The following is a 24,054-nucleotide window of genomic DNA, read 5'->3' as shown; positions in this document are numbered from 1 at the left end:
TCCCTCCCTTCACATTCCCAATGCCATCCCTCATCCTTTCACTCTTCCAACACTGAGCACACACCCCTCATCCTTTCTTCTCTACTGTGAACACAAGGACTGGTTCCTTCCCTCACCCTCCTATTGCCTCCACCCCTGAACACCCAGAATATCTGTTCCTACCTGCTCCTCACCCTTTGTTCTCTCTCCTACCACTTGCCATTCCAGGTGACTACCCTTTCTCTCTTCCCAACTACTGCTGCCTGCCCCACATATCTATAACTTCCTGCTCCTCACTTCCTACCTTTCATTTCTTCCCATCCTACGCCCTTTCATCTCCCCATTACCTCCCGCTCAACGCATCTCCAGCACGTGTGCCTTCCTGCCCCTCATCCCTTCCCTCTCCATCATACCACCTCCCATTCCTGGTAGCAACCCTCCCTGACGCCATGATCACCACCATAAAATTCAGCCAGTGGACTGGATCCATCCCCACCAGTTAGCAACAGTTCAGAAGACATCAACAACCTACCAACCAAGCACTAACCGGATGCCTCCCCCATTTGTTGCCTAGCAGCCACCACCACAAAATGCTGCCTTCCTCACCATACAACCAACAACCTCCCACCCAAGGCACCAAAAACTGAGACACAATAGTAAAAGACAAAGAAAGAATGAAAAAGATATCAAATCAGAAAAAGGAGACAGACAAGCTGCAGTGCAGAGACAATTGAGTGAATATGTATCATCCGACTTATAGTAAGCAATGCCATGGGAGATCCAAGTCTTAAAAAATGTACTGCCGAATGATTTAGACACCAGATTTATGTATAATTTAAAATGAAAACATCATTTCACAAGATAGCACATTTCCTTCTGCTTGTCCAATTAACACTAAATATTCAAATAATGAAATAGATTTTAGAAACCGATGGACTTATTTGGAACTGTTTTATAATCACTAAGAAAAATTAATTTAACAGTTGCATTGTCAATTTTTGTTGCAATTGTTATTATTCATGTTATTCTTAAAATGGTGCAGATTTAGTGAATGGCAACAAAATTGCTGTCTGGGACAGCTTAATACTTTTATAGAATAAATGGCAGCCAAAATATGTGTGGGGGACCGGGGTGGGGGGGGGGGGGGGATGGGTGAGGGCAAGAAAGAACGAACAGGAAAAGGCCAGAAATTGGGGGGGGGGGGGATGGGAGGAAGGGAAAAGGCCAGAAATTAGGGCGGGGGGGGGGGGGGGGGGAGAATGTATCCGAGATCAACATTTCCAATCCATATATTCTGCAATCCGAAGTCCAATCTCAGTGAGGTGGGGAGGGGATGGACAAATCTTCCGCCCGTCCTCCCCAAGGCCACTGAAAGTTTGTGACATGCCTGGGGGCATTCCTAGGAATTCTGGCCAACACACCTTCCTTAAGGCAAGTGGAAGATACACTTACTGAAAGCAGGTATATGTTCCATTATGGGCAATCAAAATGCCTCAACATGCTTCACAGAAAAGGTATTTAATCCCAGAAGGGATCTGTTAGCTTTGGAAAGTTGGCCCTGGTGTAATATCAAAGGTTAAAACATTATTCCTTACCTGGTCAGTTCAATAAGGGCCTCCAATTTGGTACTGGAGCAGCAGGGTGACCCTCCGATTCTCCAGCAGGGAGTTAGGGCAGGTGTCTTTGACGCACGAGTACAAGCGCAGACCCACCCCCCACCCCCAACTAATTAAAAAAGACCCATCCCCACATTTCAAGGCGAGGTCTATGTCAACCAGCAACTAAGTCCCACTTCACCATACTTCTGGCAGCAGAGCAGGGGACCTTGGAATTTCAGGCCCAATTTAAACATTTTTTTTTTAAGAACAGCACATTAAAATTCTAACAATAATAAATTTATGCCACTTCAAATCATAAGTGAAACAGTAATATATCGGAATCTAATTTTACCAATCACCACTGGCATTATAGATCATATCTTATTCTCTGAATCAATTTCCCATTATACTATTGTTTGCCCTCAGGCATCTCGTAAGGATTAGATTAGAAGTCATTTTCTTAAAATCTTTCCTGCCTGTGAAACATTTAACAGCTTGTGCAAATGCTAAATGTCACTGGATTGACCTGCCTTGGCAATATGATTAGCTTTACTGATTTATAGGGGATGTCTCTATTTTCTCCTGAACAGCACGCCTTGTGCAGTGCTCCTTGCTGATTTAAAATGTCTGGCAGAACTTATTCTGTACCTCCCTTGCAAACCATGGAAGAGATTTTGCAGGGTATTGAGGCAATTCAACTCATGAAAGAACGCATCCGCTCCCCCCTCACCCCCAACACAACAGGAATGACACTGTCCATTAGACTTGCACTTGCCCATAGACTTTTTAAAATGGGGTTTTGCACGGCAAGTTGCTGTCAACGAGACAGCCAATTAGGGTGGCGCCCTCTACAGGGCAACTGGGACCTGTGTGAACAAGGTAAGCAACTGTGTATCGCCATAACCTGATTAATGATTCTTCAATGAGCAGCACAGTCTGAACCAGGAAGTATAAGTTGGAATAGTAAATTCAATGTCAAATCAGGTGCAGTAAGTGAAATTAAAAAAAAAGAGGGAAAGAACAATTGGATTAAGAGACAGATTAAAAAAAGACTGAAAGAAAAAGTTTTTAAAAAATTATTTACTTTTTTTTAAATGTCCAACAATAATTAAAAACTGGAGGAATGAGAGTCCAGTTGTAAAAGTTAATTCAGTGCCAGAGATTGTTTGGCAGCAATTAAGACTTATCACACCATTAAAAGGGTACTTATGCTGGAATGGACAAGCCCGAACTTCTTTTTTCGAGCGTTTAGCCCGTATCTAATGAGGTAAGTACAGGAAACGTCACGCCATTCAATACATTTGAATGGTGAGCCATACGGTGAGAGGCCGCTTTCATGCAGCTTTTGGAGGAGCAGGACATCTCGGACAGCAACTTCTGGATTTCCTCGTTTAACTGCACATGTGCAGTCGCTGGAAGTTGCTGTTCAATTTGCACGTAAACAACGGTGAGCGCTGTTAGCAGTAAAATCCGGACCAATTAAAACACCCTGGTGAATTTGGTATATGCTGAGATTTGGGATGAGCTCACGGATTTGGATACAAGTGAAATGAGAACAGAAACCATAGCAACAAAAGCAGTGACAGTGGAAAAAACACTTGCTATAGCAGAAGAAATGGAGGAGTGCTCATCAACTATGTTGTGTATTGGGAATGAGGAAAAAGCTGTTTCAGAATGCCAACTGTCATGCATTTTATCACTTAAAACTAGAAGCAACTATCAGAAGGTTAAAAACTTTTTTCTGTCCAAACATTTTAAACAAAAGTTTATGTCTTGTTAATTTTAGCAAATGTATTTATGTCTTCTCTCGTGTTTGTAGGGCTGTACTGCTGCATCATGTAAATTAAATATGTCCCTTTTCACTGAAAAATTAGTAAAGCATACTATTGCATGGAACCATGCAAATCATCGACTGGGTGCAATGATTGAATAGAGGGCTGTCCAAATCATGTGTTACAACTGAATTCCAATGCGCTGTAATTGGCTCCCAGTTTTATAAACCCTCTAGTGTAAACACACAGAAGGTTCCAAATGAACTTAACATTTAATTTCTGACTTCTCTTTGTGCATTTTCTTAATCACGGATATAGTATTTCGATACAAGCTTGAAATCTAAGATATGCACTCTGAGTCTTGAAACTAGATCAGCTCCGAAGCAAGCCTTTACCTTAGTGATAACATTCTTGCCTCTGAAATCAGAAGGTACAGGGTTCAAACCCCACACCAGACAGTCTCGGTGAGTGGAGACCATAGCTTCATCTTTGAATTCTGGGTTAACATTCTGCGGGATACTCGCATCCGGTACCATACGGTTTGTTCGAGCCCATAAAACCCTCCCACTATCTAGGACTAACTAGCCTATTGGCTGGTATAAAGATGGCTAAGGCCACAGAGGGAGTGATCACTTCACAGCCTTCAAATCTTTCCACTTCTCTAAAGAAGAGTGTGAAGGTACGAAAACAACTGGACCAGCAACGAGTTTCAGTAGGCCAGCAAATTTTAGTATTCCACTATGTACGAACTCTCCCTTTTCTTATATCTCACCCCACATCCACATCCACACCCTTGAGTGTACTACTTAAAAACTGCCTACCGATCAGGCTACGAGCCATCCTATAACTTTGAATATAATGATGATCAGAGGATTAAAGGAGTTTCAAATATCAACAGCACAATATATATTTTTGAAAGTTAAAAGATCAACCTTGAAATAACAAAATTGCTACAGTGATAATAGGCCTGACATTAGTGAATATTGTGAAGTTCCATTTATCTATTTTCAATGCTTGCTTTCCCAGTAAAAGGATCAAAAAAATATACTGCAACCACATGTTGACATGCAACATTAACATGGAATACATAATTAGTTATTTAATATACACAAACACTTAAATTTCATCAGTGAACACGTGACAATTATTGATGCTCTGAAATGTAACCGCACTACTTGTACCAGGAAATCAGTCATAATGTGGGGTACTTAATATTACAAATCTGAATTCTCCACAGAAAATAAGGTATTCAAGCACTGCAATTTAGCACCGCCTGGCAGAAAAATATTTACGTAGAGCTTATATCACAGAAACAGGCTATTCAGTCCAAATGGTCTATGCCAATGTTTATACTCTACACAAGCATCCCACACTCTAAAATAACGTCTTCCCATCCTGCCCCCAGATCGCTCTATTCCCTTCTCCCTCATGTATGCATCAAGCCTGCCACTAAATGTGTTAATACTATCTGCTTCAACCACACTATGTGGCAGCAAGTTCTACATTCTCATCACACTCTGCAAAGAAATTCCTCCTAAATTCTTTATTTGATGCTTAAAATTCTTCAATGATTACTTAGAATGTACAGCACAGAAACAGACCATTATATGGTGCTAAACACTCTTCGTGTTGGTGACTTGCTTTTGTTTCCAATTGCTCGTGTTTTTCCGATCTTGCCATTCAGTACATCGAGCCTGCAGCACAGAAACAGGCCATTCAGCCCAACTAGTCTATGCTGGCATTTATGTGCCACACAAGCCTCTGCCCACCCCTCTTCATCCAACCCTATCAGCATATCCTTCTATTTCTTTCCCCCTCATGTGCTTATCTATCTTTCCCATAAATGCATCTATGCTATTCACTTCAACTATTCCTTGTGGTAACGAATTCCACATTCTAACCACTCTCTGGGTAAAGAAGTTTCTCCTGAATTTCCTATTAGGTTTATGGCCCCTAGTTTTAGTCTTCCCTCAAGTGGAAACGTCTCTACGTTTACCCTATCAAATCCTTTCATAATCTTAAAGACCTCCCCTCAGTTGTCTTCTTTCTAGAGAGAAAAGCCCCAGCCTGTTCAGCCTTTCCTGATGGGTATAACCTCTCAGTTCTGGTATCAGCCTAGTCAATCTTTTTTGCACCTTCTCCAGTGCCTCTATCATTTCTATAATATATAGAGACCAGAACTGTGCACAGTATTCTGGTCTAAATAAGATTCTATACAAGTTTAACATAACTTCTGCTTTTCAATTCTATCCCTCTAGAAATGAACCCCAGTGCTTGGTTTGCTTTTTTAAAAAAAAAATGGCCTTATTAACTTGCGTTGCTACTTTTAATGATGTGTATCTGTACCCCTTTGCTCTGCTACCCCATTTAGACTCATTTTCCAAGGAGTATGTGGCCTCCTTATTCTTCCTACCAAAATGCACCTCCTTACACTTATCTATATTGATATTCATTTGCCAATGACATGCCCATTATGCAAGTTTATTAATGTCGTCTTGTATTTTGTTGCAGTCTTCCTCAGTATTAACTATACCCCCCCCCCCAATTTGGTGTCATCCTCAAATTTTGAAAGTGTTTCCGATTCCCGAATCCAAATCATTTACGTAAATGGTGAACAGTGGTCCCAGCACCAATCTTTATGAAACACCACCTCCCACCTTTTGCCAATCTGAGTAACTACTTTTAACCCCTACTCTTAAAAACTCAGTTCTGCAATGCAAAGAATGCAACTGAAGCACAACACATTAGTATCCAACATGATCACTTTCAACAACTCCCACATACAAGAATGAATTTAAGCCACAGTACATACACCAAGGATGACGATGCATGTCGCCATGAATTTAATTTTATACTATGGCACAGTGTGCCCAAAAGTAAAAGCGTTTCCAAAATGACTGTTGTATGAATTATATTCAAGCATATTAAAGCAGGACAAATCTTGACCTTGTTATTAGGTGAATGGGAGGGGGGAAACATTTGAGGCAGGCAGTGGTAGAAAAAGCACACAAATAGGCTGTAGTCTCACCACCAGTTTGAGAATGCATTGACAAGTCACCTGATTCAACCAGGAAATAGTGTATGATCTGCAGAGAAAAATAAGGGGTTAAAAAGTATTAGATTTTACAATCTCTAATTTTAGATGGCACATGCATTTTGAACAAGTTTCTGTCCAACAATTTACTATTCTGAAAATCTGAAAACAAATCTTTGAAAAGAAGCTTGGATAAAGATAGCCACAAAAGTTAGACTAGAAGAATAGACCATTAAAAATATACACTATTTACAGCAATAGTAATGGTGGCCCTCTTTACACTTAATGTATTAGAGTTATGTTAAATTTCAGCAAAAGAAATGCTATTCCCACAGTTCAATGAATTTGTTCAGTGAGTAGATGAGCCACACAGGCAGGAAGGTCCCAGATTCAACTCCAAGTCTGTGCCAAGTTAGCTGATCTCAATCTGGCAGTGGTAGGAGTACTACAATTTGCTCAGTGTCTCTGGGTTAAGGACAGAAAAAATAGCCAAGGTTCCTGCTCGTAATTGCTATCCACTGAACATGCATCTGTTTTGGACGCAGGTATCCTTCAACACTTACCATCAAGCCTCACACAAATAATAGCCACCTTGGTACCCAAGGACAACAAATATCTGAGAAAAATACCACAGCAAAGTGTCAACATTTTCAGAAGAGGTGATGTCCACAACCACTGTATGGTACCACTGCCAGGGAGAAGTTAGAACTACCAACAGTTTAATTCAGATATGGAGCTGAAAGCATGCAACAAAAAAAAAATCCTCAATTCTGAAGATCCCAGGTTCTGTGGCATTGCTAAAGGAGAAAAATGGAAAAAAGTTTCCAGTATTTTGTTCTGTTTCGCTCAATTTTGGAACAGCCTATAAACACGATATATTTTGGCCACGTGGCAAACCCCACAGCAATCCTGCTCCTAGCCATGGGATAAAATGTGATTAAAAGTTAATAAATTGGTAGCATTATATTTTTACTGCCAGTGGCTGTGTGTGTTGATAGGTAATGTGTTAGCGGTTGATTTTTCATGGTTTTGCAAAGTGGGAGGGGGTTGAAGGCCAAGTGTACTGTTCACGAGAAGCAAGGTTATAGAGTGCGAGATAAATGGACCAGACTGTGTGGGGGAAAAAGAGAGGGTGATGTAATTACAGCCTGACATGTTTTACACAAGCAGTTTCCATTATCAATGTGGACAAAGTAATTTATATTGGAAAAAGCAGACAGGAATTGCATAAAGGCAATGTTTTTAATGCATTATAGACAATTAGTACAATATTAATATGACAAAAATATATTTTCTAGTGCTGCAATCGCATTAAATTGCTTAAAGAATTGCGAGCTAAAATCAAAATTTAAAAAACTCAGCAAACAGCTTGGTTTTTGGCCCTGAAGATTTTAAGAGTATTGAAATCACAGCTCAATAACATTTTAATTTAAAAAGAATAAATATGATACAGGTGGGAGCAGAACTGATGTGAAGAGGTTTTAAAAAAAGATTAGTGCTTTTAAATAAAAACATATGCTGCAATGTATTCCAGAGTGATAGCCCTGTTTTGGGGCAATAACTCAGCCTTGCCTCAAATTAATTAAATACATTTGCGCAAAAATGTTTATACAATGGCCCGGAAACTGCTCATGAAATAACGGCGAAGCTAACGGCGAAGCTAATAGGGTTACTGCTTTTTCAGGGAAAATGGAAGAGCAAGTTCGGAGAGCACACGTGTGCAGTCAAACACAGAAATCGCCCTACCATTTGCCCTGCTCGTTTAAAAGCATTGCGTTAAAGAGATCTCGCCGAATGAATGAATGGACCAGTGCAAACTTGCTGCACTGCCCAGCTGTAAACGAACTAATCTCCCATAAAAAAGGTACGCTGGGTTTTTTAAGTCTAAACTAATTTAACAGCGGGTAAGTATTAACGTGAACAGTACACTTGGCCTTCAACCCCCTCCCACTTTGCAAAACCATGAAAGAGGGGAGAGATCCTTTACTTGCTCTCAGCTCAGAGTAGCCCAGGAACGACCACTGCACTTGTTAAAGCTCACCACTGAAGGAAGTTGCCATCGAAAATCCCACAGATACTTAGTGGATGAGTTTAAATCTAATGATGTTAGTACGCCACTCAAAGCAATTTCCGGGCCAATATATATGCCAATCTTTTAAATGAAAGATATGCTTTAATATGCTATATAAATTTTGTCTACATAAGTCAGTGAATTTAAATCCTAATTCATTGTTGAAATATCTCACTGCTTCATACAATAAAGGTGTAGTTTTTTTCCCTCACTTTGTGAACACATGTTATATAAATTACATTTTCTGAGTAGATACCTGCAAAAGAGCCTTTAAACTATGTGTTCACAAAGTAGGGTAAAATTCTTGCATTTATTCACCACCTTTATTGCACTGAAATATCTCAAACTGTTTCATTAAATGAATTGTAAACGCAAGAGCAGCAAGCGACTGCTCCTTCAGCCACCTTGCTCCTGCTAGCTGGAACTCCCTCTCAGCATCTGTTCACCCCAGCTCCATGTCCACTCACTACCCTGCTGGTGTGTTTCTTTATATGTAACAAACACTATAGAAATGCATGTTGTTGGCATTGATTGGACAGTCCTATCAAGTATGGAACAGCTGAGACTTGAAAAATATGAAATATAAAACTGAAGGTTTCTCAAACTTGGGAGACTTCGGACCTCTGGTAACCATGTAATGATGTGAGTAATCAATGAAATGTTAATCAGGACCAATGAAAGGGCTGCTTTTGCAGCTGAGACTCACACATGTGCAATCAAGTCACTGCAAAAAGGATAATAGAGACAGGGATGGATAGACACTTTTTTCTGAAGAACAAATTCATCACATGGCCGAAAAAGGAGAACTCTGGGTATAACGTATTCAACTTCAGCCGATGTGCATTTGCTCTTTAGCGTACTGACAGTTTTAAATATAACTTGCTGTAACTTTAGCAAACCAAGTGCATTTCCAATCTTGCTGACTAAAGCACAAAGCACTCCACCTGTGACTAGTCATTGAATTCAATGTTCAGCCATACAAATTAGAATGATGTGGAGATGCCGGTGATGGACTGGGGTTGACAATTGTGAACAATTTTACAACACCAAGTTATAGTCCAGCAATTTTATTTTAAACATTTGCCTGAGGAAGGAGAAAATCTCCAAAAGCTTGTGAATTTAAAATAAAATTGCTGGACTATAACTTGGTGTTGTAAAATTGTTCACAAATTAGAATGGTCAAGCTAATTCTACAAGGACGTATTAAACACATTTTACAAATTTAAGCATATTATAGGCAGTAGGCTGCACATCCTAAGAGGCAACTTCAACATTCCCCCAAAAAAGTCAAAATGCTTTCAACAAGTAAAAACAAAGACACATGCACATAAATCATTAACAGTCATTTCTGGATAAGTTGAATATTTTAATTTATCTTTCTGCTTAAGTTGGAGACTCATGCCATGTATGATTTTTCCATTGGGCCCAGCAGTCCACCCAAGTGGGCATGCTTCAACAATTAATCTACACCGCAAGTATTTTAACGATAGGAGACACTGCAGCCAAGCTCAATCCTGTCCATGCCTGACATGCACACATTCCAGAAAGGATCATTAGTTACCAAATACTCAGTTAAACCTTTACAAATAATGGGAGGCAGACAAATGCTAGGGCTCCTCCACAGGGGAAAAAGGTCCAAAAAGAAGTCACTCAGGCAGTTCAACAAGCCTCTAATGCTCCTAGGCTTCGGCAAAAATCAAGTCGCCTTAATGTGTGCTTCTAAGTCACAAAACTTTTTTTTTTGGGGGGGGGGGGGGGGGAAGCAACGAGGAGAAAGAGTGAAAATGAAATACAGAGAAACAGATATTATAATACAAGCACAGCGTCAACAACCAAGCCAGGAATGAACTGGAGTTTAAGCAGAATTCAGCACTTAAAAACAAATAAGGCAGCATTTTTTGATAGCATCTCTAGAAGCAGCATTGACTTCAGTGGCCCCCAGGAGCAAAAGGTCCACTTTTTCACCTTCATAGGCAGAATCACTAATTGTTCTGCCCTCACCACAACTGCAATCAGCTGACTCAGTACCGACCAGGAATTTGCACAACTCAGTAGCACACTACATGGTGCATTCATCCTCTAAGTCAAGGCTCCCAAGCTACTTTTGCTGCACTTCCCCCCCCCCCCCCCCCCCCCCCCCCCACCACACCTCAGCGATTCATGTCCCATGTGAGCATCCCTTCAAGAAACACTTTTTTCACATCGTTCACCTGACGAAGGAGGAAGCCTCCGAAAGCTTGTGAATTTAAAATAAAATTGCTGGACTATAACTTGGTGTTGTAAAATTGTTTATACTTTTTCTGTATGCAGAGGAGCTGGCGGGTGCTGACATGGCATGAACACATTGGCTAATGACACTTTGGCACTATGCATCAGTAATCAAGATTTGAGGGTCAAAACCAGTGTCCTCATGCCCCCCATAACCTTATCACACCCCCAAACCTATGGTGTAAGCCATCAGGAAAAAGAACAAATGAAAACAAAGATTCCCAGTATTTGTTGTGCACTGGGAAAGTTTCAATCCAAGCTTAACCACAAGTTATAAAAACAAATGTATTGCTTGTGTTCAAAGTTGAAACAGCTCATCTTCTGTCCCACAGGAAATCAACCACGAATAAAAATTTCAGCCACAAAATTCAGACAGCACAAACAAATCAAATGAAATGCTCCCAATTACCAATAATCAAAAACACCACCTGGGTATTTAAAAGCAGTCAAAATATTCAAGACTCCTGGGCATTGTTAATAAAAGAACTGTGCAGCTTCCTTTGTGTGCCTAAAAGCAGATTGCACCTACAATGAAGTTTGACAGATATGTCTTTTATAAAGCTGAATACAGACTGCTTTTTTGGTTGGTGTTTCAGAAATAAATTGCATATCCTTTGCAACTGAAATATTAAATAAATAATGCAAGATAAAATTGAACTGTCATTATGTCAACACATTACTGTGCCAAATCCATATTTAAAATTCAAGAAACTGTAGGGTGACTATATGAATAACTGAATCAATGATTAAACTAATGACCAAAGTAATTGATTAGCACTCTGCCCCTCAATTTTCCCCTTCTCTCCTGAAGTTATTGGGGTAGAAATCGCTTGGGACATAGGAACAGGAGTAGGAGTAGGCCATTCAGCCCCTCGTGCCTGCTCCGCCATTTGATAAGATCATGGCCGATTTGTGATCTAACTCCATATACCTGCCTTTGGCCCATATCCCTTAATAACTTAGATTTTGGCAACCAATTTCAGATTTAAATTTAGCAATTGAGCTAGTATCAATTGCCATTTGCAGAAGAGAGTTCCAAACTTCTACCACCCTTTGTGTGGAGAAATGTTTTCTAATCTCGCTCCTGAAAGGTCTGGCTCTAATTTTTAGACTGTGCCCCCTACTCCTAGAATCCCCAACCAGCGGAAACAGTTTCTCTCTATCCACGCTGGAGCGGCGAACCAATGCTGCTCACCACTCCACTGATTTTTACTAATCCACTAACTTACAGCGGTCTTTCCGTTGGCCACTTCCTCTAATAGGAAGCGTAGAAGAGCCCAGCGTCAGTTCAGGTCAAGCTAGAACCCTGGGAGAAGCGATCGCTCCCTTCGACCAATCAGATCGCAGCATTGTTGACCGTTGCCTTTGCAGGCTTCGAGCATTAAACCAGGAAGTGAAAGGTACATTTTAAAAATCAATGCAAAAACAGTTACAGACAGCGAAAGAGGGTAAGAAATAACGGAATTAAATAAAAGACAGAAGGGAAAAGTAAAAAAAAATTTTTAATAACCAAAAATTATTATAAGGAGTAATGAGACTTCACATTTTTAAAAGTGAATTTTTAATTGTTGGCAGTCATTAAGACTGCAATTTATAAGTCAACTCCAACATAAGCATTTCCCATACAGAACAGACAAGAAGCTGGAGAAAAGGGGGAAAATAATTGAGCGCATCAAGAAACCCAACATTCAGGGCAAGGGACAGTTTGTTCTTTAATGAACTGGAATTTTATTCTTTAGTTTTACACAGTACTGGACAGAAAATGAATTCAAAAGAAACCACTGATCAGTGTGGCAAAAGAATTAAAAAACTGTATGCCATTCAGTAACTGGAAGGCTTTAGTCTATACTTCACAATCACTTAAATTTTCTTACAAAAAGAGAACAAACCCTCAATTGGGAGTTCAAAACTGTGCTACATTTAAGCATTTTATTGACCAGAGATGGTGGTAAATTTGTTTATTCAATTGACAGCTTTACAACAATTTGCTGCATTTCCATTAAGCTAACAGAGATGTCAACTGAGACTACACACACACACACACACACACACACTGCTGAGATATAATCCAGTGCAAGTCAGAAAAGCTATTGTGGCTATCCTATAATCCCAAGCAAACCAACAAAGAAATGTTTAAAAATGTATAGTTGAAGTTTTTTTGGACTTAACTATATTTTCTTTGGGGGGGCAGGGGAGGGGGAGGTTAAGAATGGTCTCATATGCATGGTAGGGCATACAGCCCTCTAACATGGACCAACATTTTGCATTTCTACCTTAAACAATATTAAGTAGGGAGTCCTGTTCCCCATCAATAAAATGTATTCACTGCTGCCACCCAACCACCCCGCAAATAAATACACATTAACCATATCAATATGGAATCAAATTTTATGTCAAGGAAAGTAAAATATAAAATTAGTGAGTATATATTTTTTTAAACATTGGAAACCTGGCGACACTGTTTTCACGGTGTACATTAAAACTTTTTTTGCTGCAACTGTCTTCCATAAGTAAAACTTGATTAGATAAACAAAACATTGCAAATCGTCTTCCTTGAAAATAGATGTTGAAAGTTTCAGGTAATTAGAAAAACATAGCTATAAAAGTTAAGATGCACCAGAAAACATGTTCAAACCTACAGAGTGTATGTATATGCCTGGCATATATATCTCCTCAGTCAGTGTCAGTAAAAGGGTTAAGTATACATGTTGTGACAGCACCTGTGCAATGAGTAATGTATCATAGCATAATTACAGCTACTTCCTCAGCACTGCAACTTACACTGCAGTTGTGCCGTAGAAATCTTTAGCCTCCAAAAAACTTCATTTTAATGACACTTTAAGGCCGTTATAAGAACATCCATTCACAATGACTCCAGCCATTGATGTATACTGTTGAAACACCTGGAGAAGTGCAAAAGCAATTTCAACATGCACTTTGTAACGGTCATTTTGGCATTTACAGCATTGCTGCATCTTACATTTTAACAGCTCGCACAAAAGAGAAATAGCCAACAACCAGACTGCATATGCATATTAACTTGTTATTTGTGCATCTCTTGGATAACCTATTCTGCATTTATATCTCAGAACTGTTTCAATAATACAGTTTTATAGTACTCTGGGATTCAGATGCTACCCAGTCTGGCCTTTTTGTACTGCAACTTTGACCACATACAGTTGTTTGAAAGCTGCAATTCAAGACTGCACTTCTGGATCTTTCCCAATAGCTAGGGAAGGTCACTCCAGGTTAGCAATGAGAAAACTGCATTGTTCACTTATACAGGTAGGATGAGCATTTGACCCACCTGAGGTCAGAAAAAATGATGAGCACAATCTGTGTTTGCACTACCTCGAGGCTCCAGAGAAAAATCAATTCAAGTGTGCCTCAGCACACTGGGGAAAAGTCATGGGCTTATTTACCTTAATAAGCTTCTGCCATTGGTAGCTTTGGAAGACAAAAGCACTACTATAAACTTCACTGGTTCAAGTTCAATTTGTTTGCCTCCAATATTAAGTAAGGTACCAATGAAAAGCCTATTCAATGACAATATCCTCCTCAAACTCTCACTGATCTCATTTCACACAGAATTAATTTGTATCCTGACAGTCTAGTGTACAAAAAACACATTTTTTTTCAACTCATGATCTGCACCAGGCAAGTTGAGCAATATCAATACTATGCACAATTATGATGTGGCAACAGAGCCAATTATTTATTCAATCGTTCTCCAATAAGCCACACTATCCAAATCATTTTTTCCATTTCCATTGACAAGTATTTTAATAGTTTCCATAAATTCCGAACAGACTATAAACAAAGACAAAGTTCTTCAGCTAAACCTTGAATCACTCAACACAATGCTTAAATGTCAATTATGCTGGGAGCCCAACATCCAGCTGTTTCTGCATGATTCAAGCATTTCTGCTTATACCACTAGAGGAAAGAGGCGGGGGGGGGGGGGGGGGGGGGAAATCTAAAATAAATTGGGGTCAGAATTTCAAAACCAGTCAATACAGCTTGAAACGATGAAAGTAAACAGAAAAATAAAAGTAGAAAAATCACAGCGAAAGGGCACTTGAAAGAAAAGGTCTTTTTTAATGTAAAAATTGACAAAAATGGGGAATGAGATGAAACAAAAAGGGAGAAGCGAATAAATAGAAAGCAAAGGATAAACATTACAGTACAGAACAGAACAACTTTGCTCAGCATATTATCAGTTTTGACAACCAGCATCGAATAATTGCGACAAACAATGGGAGATTTTTTTGCCATTAAGAAATATCAGGCAATCAAGTCTTCAACTCCTTCCTTGTAAAATATACTACAATCTCAAAACAGGATAACTGTTCAGCAGAAAAACCCATAGTCATGGTTCTAATTTTTGATTATCTGGTATACTCTGCTTTAAGTACTGTATACAAAAAGGACATCAGATGAGGACAAGATTAGGTTCAGCCACAACAATCAATCCCATAGGAAAAACAGCCTTCTGACACACAATGCCCAGATCCACACACAAAGAACAGCCACTTCATTGAGGTACCCAAGGCCGTCTATGCCTCAGAACTGTACTGCAGTAACAATCCCCAACTCCAGAAAAAAGGGTGGAGGAAGGCCATGGAAACTCAACTATTATAGCTGACTGGTCCTTCTGAATGATTCCATGCAAGCTGGAACTGGCATCCTTACTGATTGTCATTTAGTAGTTTTGAGATATATTTCAGCACCACTCAGTGTTATACTCCTACTCAGCACCAAGATCAACATGAATGAATGAATGCCAATCCTGACTATCCAACAATTTTCACCTGGGTAAGTCACCCAAGCTGATCTTGTACACTCAAGTGACCCGAAAAGGCATATCTTCACTGAGGGATGGGAGTGGAGGAAAAGTAACTTGCATTTAAAGTATTTCTTCTATTCCTTCCCATTGCACTAACAGATTCCCTTTTCATCCGTATGGATGAGGAGCCTGAGTTTCATACAGGAATTCAATCATGCCACTTGGCTGACATTCATAAAATACTTGGGCTTCACTTTCAGCTTGCCATTAAAGTCACTTGAAATACTGGATTGCAACGCAACCATCTGTTACAAGAAAATTACATTCGACATATAAAAGTCCTATTATTTGAAAAATTATAGAATTCAACAAAGCACTATCTACCTTCTATTATTTGACATTTAGCCCATCTTAAAATTTGTGGGACAGACTAATTTTCCAGCTACACATGAAACAAAAAAGGACCTGGCATTTTCCAGATATTGGAGCTGTCAAGCAATTTCAAAACTCGAACTCACCCAGTTCACTAATTTGGAACATAGGAACAGGAGTCAGCCATTCTGCCCCTCAGGCCTGCTCTGCCATTCAATTAGAACATGGCTGATCTGCACCTCAACTCTATTTTCCTGCTTTTGCTCCATATCCCTCAATACTGTTTCCTAACAAAAATCTATCTCAATCTTGAAAGCTACAATTGTCCTAGCATCCACAGCCTATTGGGGAAGAGTTCCAAATTTTCTATTACACTTTGTGAAAAACTGCTTCCTGATTACACTCCTGAATGGCCTAGCTCTAATTCTAAGATTATGTCCCCTTGTTCTGGATACCCCCATCAGAGTGAATTGTTGCTCCGTATCTACCCCAGCAAATCCTTTTAACATTTTAAACACCTCAATCAGGTCGTCCCTCAATCTCCTATACTCAAGGGAATGCAAGCCAAGTTCATGCAACCTGTCCTCATAATTTAACGCTCTAAGCCCCAGTATCATTCTAGTGAAACTGCGCTGCACCCACTACAAGGCCAATATATCCTTACCTAGGTGCGGTGCCCAAAACTGAACACATTATTCCAGATGGGGTCTGACCAAGGCTCTATACAACTGAAGCATAACTTCCTCCCCTTTGTATTCCAGTCCCCTTGAGCTAAAGGCCAACATTCCATTAGCCTTTTTGTCTGCCACCCTTTGTCTTCCTCCCTCAAAAAAGCTGAAAAAATATCTAGCTAAAGTGTAATTTTACAACACTTTTCAGAATTAGACAATTACTTTTCAACTCAATACCTACAAATCTTCACATTCTAGGGTGAGACTTGCTCATCAGTTGGATAGAATGAAGTCAAACTTAAACAGTTCACCGCAAGATACCATACATACTTTTTTTTAAGCCATAATAATCACATCCTTTTTCAACCACAAGTTGGAGTTTTGCAATGACAGGCCAAAATACCATAATTCTCTTTCTGATGCAAACATTTTTTTTTAAATTCAGCTTTTTAGCAAAAAAAGAAAAAAGTGAAGTCTAGAAGAATCAGGATTCTATTTTTGATTAGACCTTTACTTTTTTAATTCAGCATTTTAGCAAAACTCATCTGCACCAGAAAGGGAGAATGTTGGTATTTTATGGATATTCTAGTTTAGAATGTCATGCTTTTCTCATTAACTTCAAGAATAAATGTAGCCATATTGATTTACTGAAACACAGATCAGGGAAACAAAAACTTGAAAGCTGCAATTTCAACTACTCACATTCTTGCATTTACTTTTCACCACCATTTTTAACTGCTAAATTGAGACACAAAAATATAAAGACAAACTCAAAAAAAATTGTAAAATCAAAAGCTTGCATGGTATTGTACCTTTCTTCCCCATTTCTTTGGCATAATTGGCACAATGTTGGGATCTTCTGTGCACATGTGCTATTTAAACAAGTAAAAACATTCCATTTCTCCTTTCCAACATCTCCCTTCCCTTTTTCTCCATTTATGCTCTTTGCCTTCTGTATTTAATTCACAATTCTTAGCTCTGACTTTCAAACTTGGTTTGACTGCACAATCCTTGTATGTGCGCTCACATACTTGTATTCAAAAAAGCCTAGAGAAATAGGTACACAAAGGGCAAGTACCAATGTCAAAACAGAAAAAAAAATTAAAAAGACAAAACATAAAAGATAGCCAGCAAAGGAAAAATGTCAAGAGAACAGAGCTAAATCAGAGCGCACAGTGTACAAGTCCGGACTACTTATGACTATCATGGTTCATCGGCTAATTTGCAATAAAAATCAAAAACTATTAGGAAATAAGTAATTTTAGTAAAAGCCAGGCATTCTTCACAGAATTCAGGGCATAGAAATCATGGCAGTTTTTTTTTTTAAATCAGGAGGTTCACAATATACAAAAAGTGGACAAACTTAAAAAAAGACAACATCTGCTTAGTAATCCCAAGGTAAAAGTAGCGATTAAAAACATATGTCTCTTTCAGCAACAAATGTTATTACTACATTTATTTCAGCAAATAAAGTATGCACCTCACTACTGCAACAACTTCAACATGAATTACTTCAATATGACTACAACAGAGATTCATCTTCAGAGGAGCATGAATCAGCTCTATAACCATTTAAAAAGTATGTGTTCCACAACACCCAGTACGTAAACACTGCCTAATACTCTCTCAGTATTTCATGACCAAGAACTGAATCACTGATGTGGCAGGTTCAATTACCATCAGGATTTGGAAGTTGTGGAGGACATTTGAATCAGGAACAAAGTTTTTTTTAAAAAGGGCATCACTAATGCAATCAACTCTATACAGATAGTGAACCTGTATCCCCAAATAGAGATCCCAATAAATAAGCTTCTTTAAAAAAAATTTAACTTTTATCCTTAGACTGGGAAATTCCTGTCTGAGCCAGCCGGTTTGGTGTTGAAAACATTACAGTAGAATGGCTCAAAATATCAGGAATAACGGTCATATTTATCCTTTTATGTTTTAAATTTTCTTACACTTATGTAGGTGAAGGTGGAAGCCACAGCTTAACAGTGATTGCACTTCAAAGTAATTCACTGTATGTGAAGCACTTAGGACATTAGATGTAATGGAAGGCACCGGGTAAATGCAAGTGTTCCTGCTTTCCTAACTTTTCCCTACTCTCAAAACACTTACTTATCTTGTATCTTCTTTCCAATGACTCACAATTTTGGAGATGGGAACACATTGGGAAAAAAACTTTATAGGCTGAAAACCAATTTTAAAGAATTTTGATGACATCATTGATGCAATCAGTTCAATCTTGGATGCGTGTGTCAAACTGGTAAGATGTTGGACGCAACTGTAAAAGAAGCCAAGTACCAGTGTTCGCTGCACATTTTTTTGGCAGGCTAATCAAGGAGCAGTATTTCAAAGGCTGTCCCACTCTCCAAATGAAGGTAGTGGCAGATGGCGTTTAATGTCAGTGTAAGATGAAGGCATTTTTATTTTAAAAAAGCAGTAATTATACGCTGAATGGAAGTAGGCTCGGTGCTGTGGAAGGCCAGAGAGATTTGGGGATGCAGGACATTCAAGGCAGCACCTCAGGTTGATACGGCTGTAAAAAAAAGCCAATGGAATTCTAAATTTTATCTCCAAGTGTAGAATATATAACTGGTTCACGCCAGTGTTTATGCTCCACATGAACCTCCTCCCATCCCTTATCTAACCCCATCAGCATAACCTTCTATTCCTTTCTCCTTCAGGTACTTATCTAGCTTCCCCTTAAATTCATCTATGCTATCCATCTCAACTACTCGTTATGGTAGCGAGTTCCACATTCTTACCACTCTTTGGGTAAAATTTCTCCTGAATTCCCTATTGGATTTATTAGTGACTGTCTTATATTTATGGCCGCCTACTTTTCTATTTATTAGCCAATAAAAAACCGTAAGACCTGTGTGTCTGTGCACGTGCACATATTATATACATTTTCGAATTCACAAGTGGTACAATAAAGATGGGAAAAAATTAACAAATTATAAAGTAGGGAGATAAAGTACAAGTCCGTCTGGTAGACTAGCATGAATAGAGCAACCATTCAATGCATGTGCAGTTCTCCTATGTGATCCTCCTTTAGGATAAACCAAAGCTTTTCATGTTGAAGAGCTGTTAGCTGCAAAGTGCTCAGACCTCACTTAAGAGTAGTGTGTGCAGTACCGGACTCCACGCTATAGGAATTGAGACTTGAGGGCACAACACAGATTCACTAGGATGCTGCTTGATATGAGGAAACACAAATGAAAGAAACTTAAAACTGAGGATTTATTTTGTTAGAACAATGCAGAATATGGGGCAATATGTTTAAAATTATGACCGATGAGACAGGGTACATAGAAGCAGACTGCTTCCAGTAGTTGAGGGGCCAAGAACAAGGGACCATAGCAAGATTAAATGTAAGATTTAGAACAGAACGCAAGAGAAACTTCTTTACGCAATTGTGATGCTATGGAATTCATTTCCAGGATTAGTGGTTGAGGCAGAAACGACGTCAACAATCAAGATTAGATTGGATAGGTTGTTGAAAGAAAAGGGGTGGAAGGGATATGGAAAAAGGTGGGTAGCTGTGATTAGAACTATTTGCTCATGTGTAGGATAAACGTCGACAAGGACTGGTTGGATCGAATGCCCTGTTGTGTTGTAACTTCTATGCATTCCTAGATTTTTTTTTAGGGCAGAGAAAACAATAAAGCAAAAGCAGCAGGTAAAACAGAGTCTGAAGTAACTTGCCTTCTAATGCCTCTTCACATCAAAAGATCGGATCTCAAGTCTGTACCTCATAACTCCAGTCAAGATCAGGAATTCACAATGCTATGTACTACACCATGATGTTGAATACCTAATAAGTAATTTTCTTAGTACTTTCTTCTTTTTCTCTATACTCAATGGAAGATCAGTGCTGTGGAAGACCAGAGAGATTTGGGGATACAGGACATTCAAGGCAGCACCTCAATGTCTCCATGCCACACACCATTCCCAGAGATGTTGATGCCTCTAAAGGCATTTATAATTACATACAATTATGCACCCATAAAATATCTGTGGATATACTCAACACTGTCAGACATTAATTAAAACAAAATCCTTCATATTAGTGCCAGGATGGAGGCACCAAATGCACTTTCAATGTGAACTTTATGATGCAGTTAAAATATACAATAAAACCAAATGGGACATTCCATGTGAAGGCAGTGTACCATCACATGTCAATGTATAACAACTTGACAGGATGAATAAGTTGCAAAGAAATTAACTATTCAATGCATCACAATTGCTCTCCCAAATGGCACAATCATCCCATAAATTAATGCAGAGAAAAATAACCTAGTTAAAAAGTTTATTGCACATCAATTTTATGCACAATCTTGACATTTAAAATGCATAATCTATGCAATTCTATGAATAGTAACCATCTAGCTCCTGCACTACATTACAGTACTCCTGCTAAAGAAGTAACCCATTCCTGTAACAAGACTGATTAGAAATAGTAGGCAACTAAATTGTAAAAGTCCTCACAGAAATCGGTACGTCCGCTAAAGCAATACAATGATAAACCCCTAAAATATAAGGGAGATAGTCTTGCCCTGGTGCGCTGGGCGCCGAGAATATCGGAAAATCTGAAGGGTTCCTAGACAGACTTGAGGTCCAGACTCGCCCTTCTTTATTTTATGATATCGGCTACACCTGGGGCATTCAACGTACCTGGGTGCTGACCCAGGAAAATGTCCCCGTATGTGTGTATATATATATATATATATATATCTGATGGATCGAGGGTAACCTAACCGAATACAACACATCTGCGATACAAACAAGATCAACATGCAGGAGGAGCTAAAAGGATCTGTTGAGTTATCCTGACACTTTAAACAGCTCTCTTGCGATTCCCGTGTATCAACAAAGCGACGTGCATTCAATGATTTTACTATAAAGCAACAATAAAACTCTAGTTAAGTTAGTCAGTCAGTCGAGGAACACCCACCCTCCTACAGACATGGTATACGGACCCCGCCCGACTCGGGCTAACCCCAAAATACCCGCGGCTAAACTGAACCGCGAGTAAAAGTGAAAGGAAAAAGCGATCAGTAGGTGACCCCACCCCACCCAAAAAAAAAACCACAGGGGAAGTTTGCAAGAACTTCTAACTCCCGCCGGTGCGAGCGGTCCGGTCCTGGTCTATACGCCGTTTGGCGGCAGTCGTCATTCACCGGCCGAACAGACAGCGCACACTTTCTCCACCCCCGAGGTGTCAGAGCAGGAAGCGCCTGCACAACGCAGGAGGAGGCGGCGGCTGGCAGCCACTCACGCCGAGCCTCTTGAGCTTCAGGCCGACTGTCTCCAGCAACCGTCTCGTCGTCCCCGTCCCCGGGCAAGTTACCGAGAGCTCACTCACAACACCGATTCCCCACCCCACTGTAAAGGGCCCCCTACCCTCCCGGCCGTGTGCGAGGAGGAGGAGGAAGTCCCTCTCGGCACCGCTGCTCAAACACAGTCCGCCCGTTTCCCTGAGCTGACACCGGTTAAATCCGACTCCTCTCACTCACTTGCCTCGCTTTCTCTCTCGGAGACAGACCGCAGCTCGACTTCCTGGTGAAGGCCAAACAGCGCAGGCGGAAACACAACTAACCCCCCTCCTCCTCCCCCTACACAAACACACGGTCCCTGACAGCAGCTCCCGGCTCGGCCTCTGTTTACGGTAATGTCCCGGTACGAGCAGCACTCACTCACCGACTAACCGCCCGCCTCGCTCGCTCGCTCTCTCCAACCGCTCCAGCGCGAGCTCAACAACCACTTTTCAACCACAACCAATATGGCCGCGCGACCGCGCCTCCTCCCGCCAAAGAGAATCCATCCGTGGTGCAAGAGCGGACTCGTCGCTCCCCACGCAGCCAGTTGACAGGCATTCGCCTGCCGCTGGCTGGCTGGCTGACTTGACTGGCAGTCAGTCTGTAGGGTACCATTTAGAACGGTGATCGTTTTGCAGAGTTGGAATGGCATGAAATCATAGAAAGCACGGAAGGAGGCCATTCGCCCCATCGAGTTCCTGCCGGCTCTATGCAAGAGCAACCCAGCTCGTCCTTCTTCCTCGCCCTATCCGGGTAGCCCTGCAATTTTTTTTGCTTTCAGGTACTTATCCAATTTCCTTTTGAAAATTACTATTGAATCTGCTTCCACCACCCTTTCAGGCAATGCATTCCAGATCATAACCACTCGGTGCATAAATAAGTTTTTCCTCATATCGCCTTTGGTTCTTTTGCAAATCACCATAAATCTATGTCCTCTGGTTCTTGACCCTTCTGCCAATGGGAACAGTTTCTCTCTATCTATTCTGTCTAGACCCTTCATGATTTTGAATACCTCTATCAAATCTCCTCTCAATCTTTTCTGCTCCAAGGAGAACAACCCCAGCTTCTCCAATCTATCCACGTAACTAAAGACCCTCATTCCTGGAATCATTCTAGGAAATCTTTTCTGCACCCTCTCTAAGGCCTTCACATCTTTCCTAAAGTGCGGTGCCCAGAACTGGACACAATACTCCAGTTGTGGTCGAACCAGTGTTTTATAAAGGTTCATCATGACTTTCGTACTCTATGCCTCTATTTATAAAGCCCAGGATCCTGTATGCTTTTTTAATCACTTCCTCAACTTGCCCTGCCACCTTCAATGATTTGTGTACATATATGCCCAGATTTCTCTGCTTCTTTTAGAATTGTGGCCTCTAGTTTATATTGCCTCTCCTTGTTCTTCCTACCGAAATGTATCACTTTACATTTTTCTGCGTTAAATTTAATCTGCCATGTGTCTGCCCATTTCACCAGCCTGCCTATATCCTCTTGAAGTCTACCACTATCCTCCTCACTGTTCACTACACTTCCAAGTTTTGTGTCATCTGCAAATTTGGAAATTGTGCCCTGTACACCCAAGTCCAAGTCATTAATATATATCAAGAAAAGCAGTGGCCCTAGTACCGGCCCCTTGGGAACACCACTGTACACCTCCCTCCAGTCCGAAAAACAACCGTTCACCACTATTCTCTGCTTCCTCTTACTTAGCCAATTTTGTAACCATGCTGCCACTGCCCCCTTTATTCCATGGGCTTCAATCTTGATGACACGCCTATTATGCGGCACTTTATCAAACGCCTTTTGAAAATCCATATATACCACATCAACTACATTGCCCTCATCTACCCTTTCTGTTACCTCATCAAAAAACTCTATCAAGTTAGTTAAACATGATTTGCTGCTGATCTGGAATAAATTTAGAAAAATGTTGGCAAGAGCACAGGTCGAGAAAAAGTAGATTGATTTTTTGGGATGTATCCCTTTATTATTACTTCAATGGATTAGAACACCCATGTGCGCTACTTTCTAGGAATCTCAAATATAATCAGAATTATTGAAAAAATTGGACAAATTTCTACAAAATAAACAATAATTCAGGAAATGAACGTGGACCAAACCCAACAGCCTCATTCCCTTTTTCCATATGCACCTTTAGGAAGGAACATGGGAACAGGAG

At 40.1% G+C, this 24,054-nt stretch overlaps 1 protein-coding gene across 1 annotated transcript in view; it reads right to left on the bottom strand.

Annotated features, from left to right (window-relative positions):
• The window catches only part of taok3a (TAO kinase 3a), a 124,825-nt gene extending 102,461 nt beyond the window's left edge, over nucleotides 1-22,364 (bottom strand). Inside the window, 1 exon segment of the mRNA XM_068005688.1 lies at nucleotides 22,261-22,364. The gene's annotated coding sequence lies outside the window, so the exon portion shown is untranslated.
• Nucleotides 22,365-24,054: the final 1,690 nt, after the last annotated feature.

Source organism: Heptranchias perlo, chromosome 25, assembly GCF_035084215.1.
Source record: "Heptranchias perlo isolate sHepPer1 chromosome 25, sHepPer1.hap1, whole genome shotgun sequence".
In the NCBI taxonomy this organism is placed as follows: Eukaryota; Metazoa; Chordata; class Chondrichthyes; order Hexanchiformes; family Hexanchidae; genus Heptranchias; species Heptranchias perlo.
Note: the sequence above shows the minus strand (reverse complement) of the source record. Positions and strands in the feature narration are given on the sequence as shown.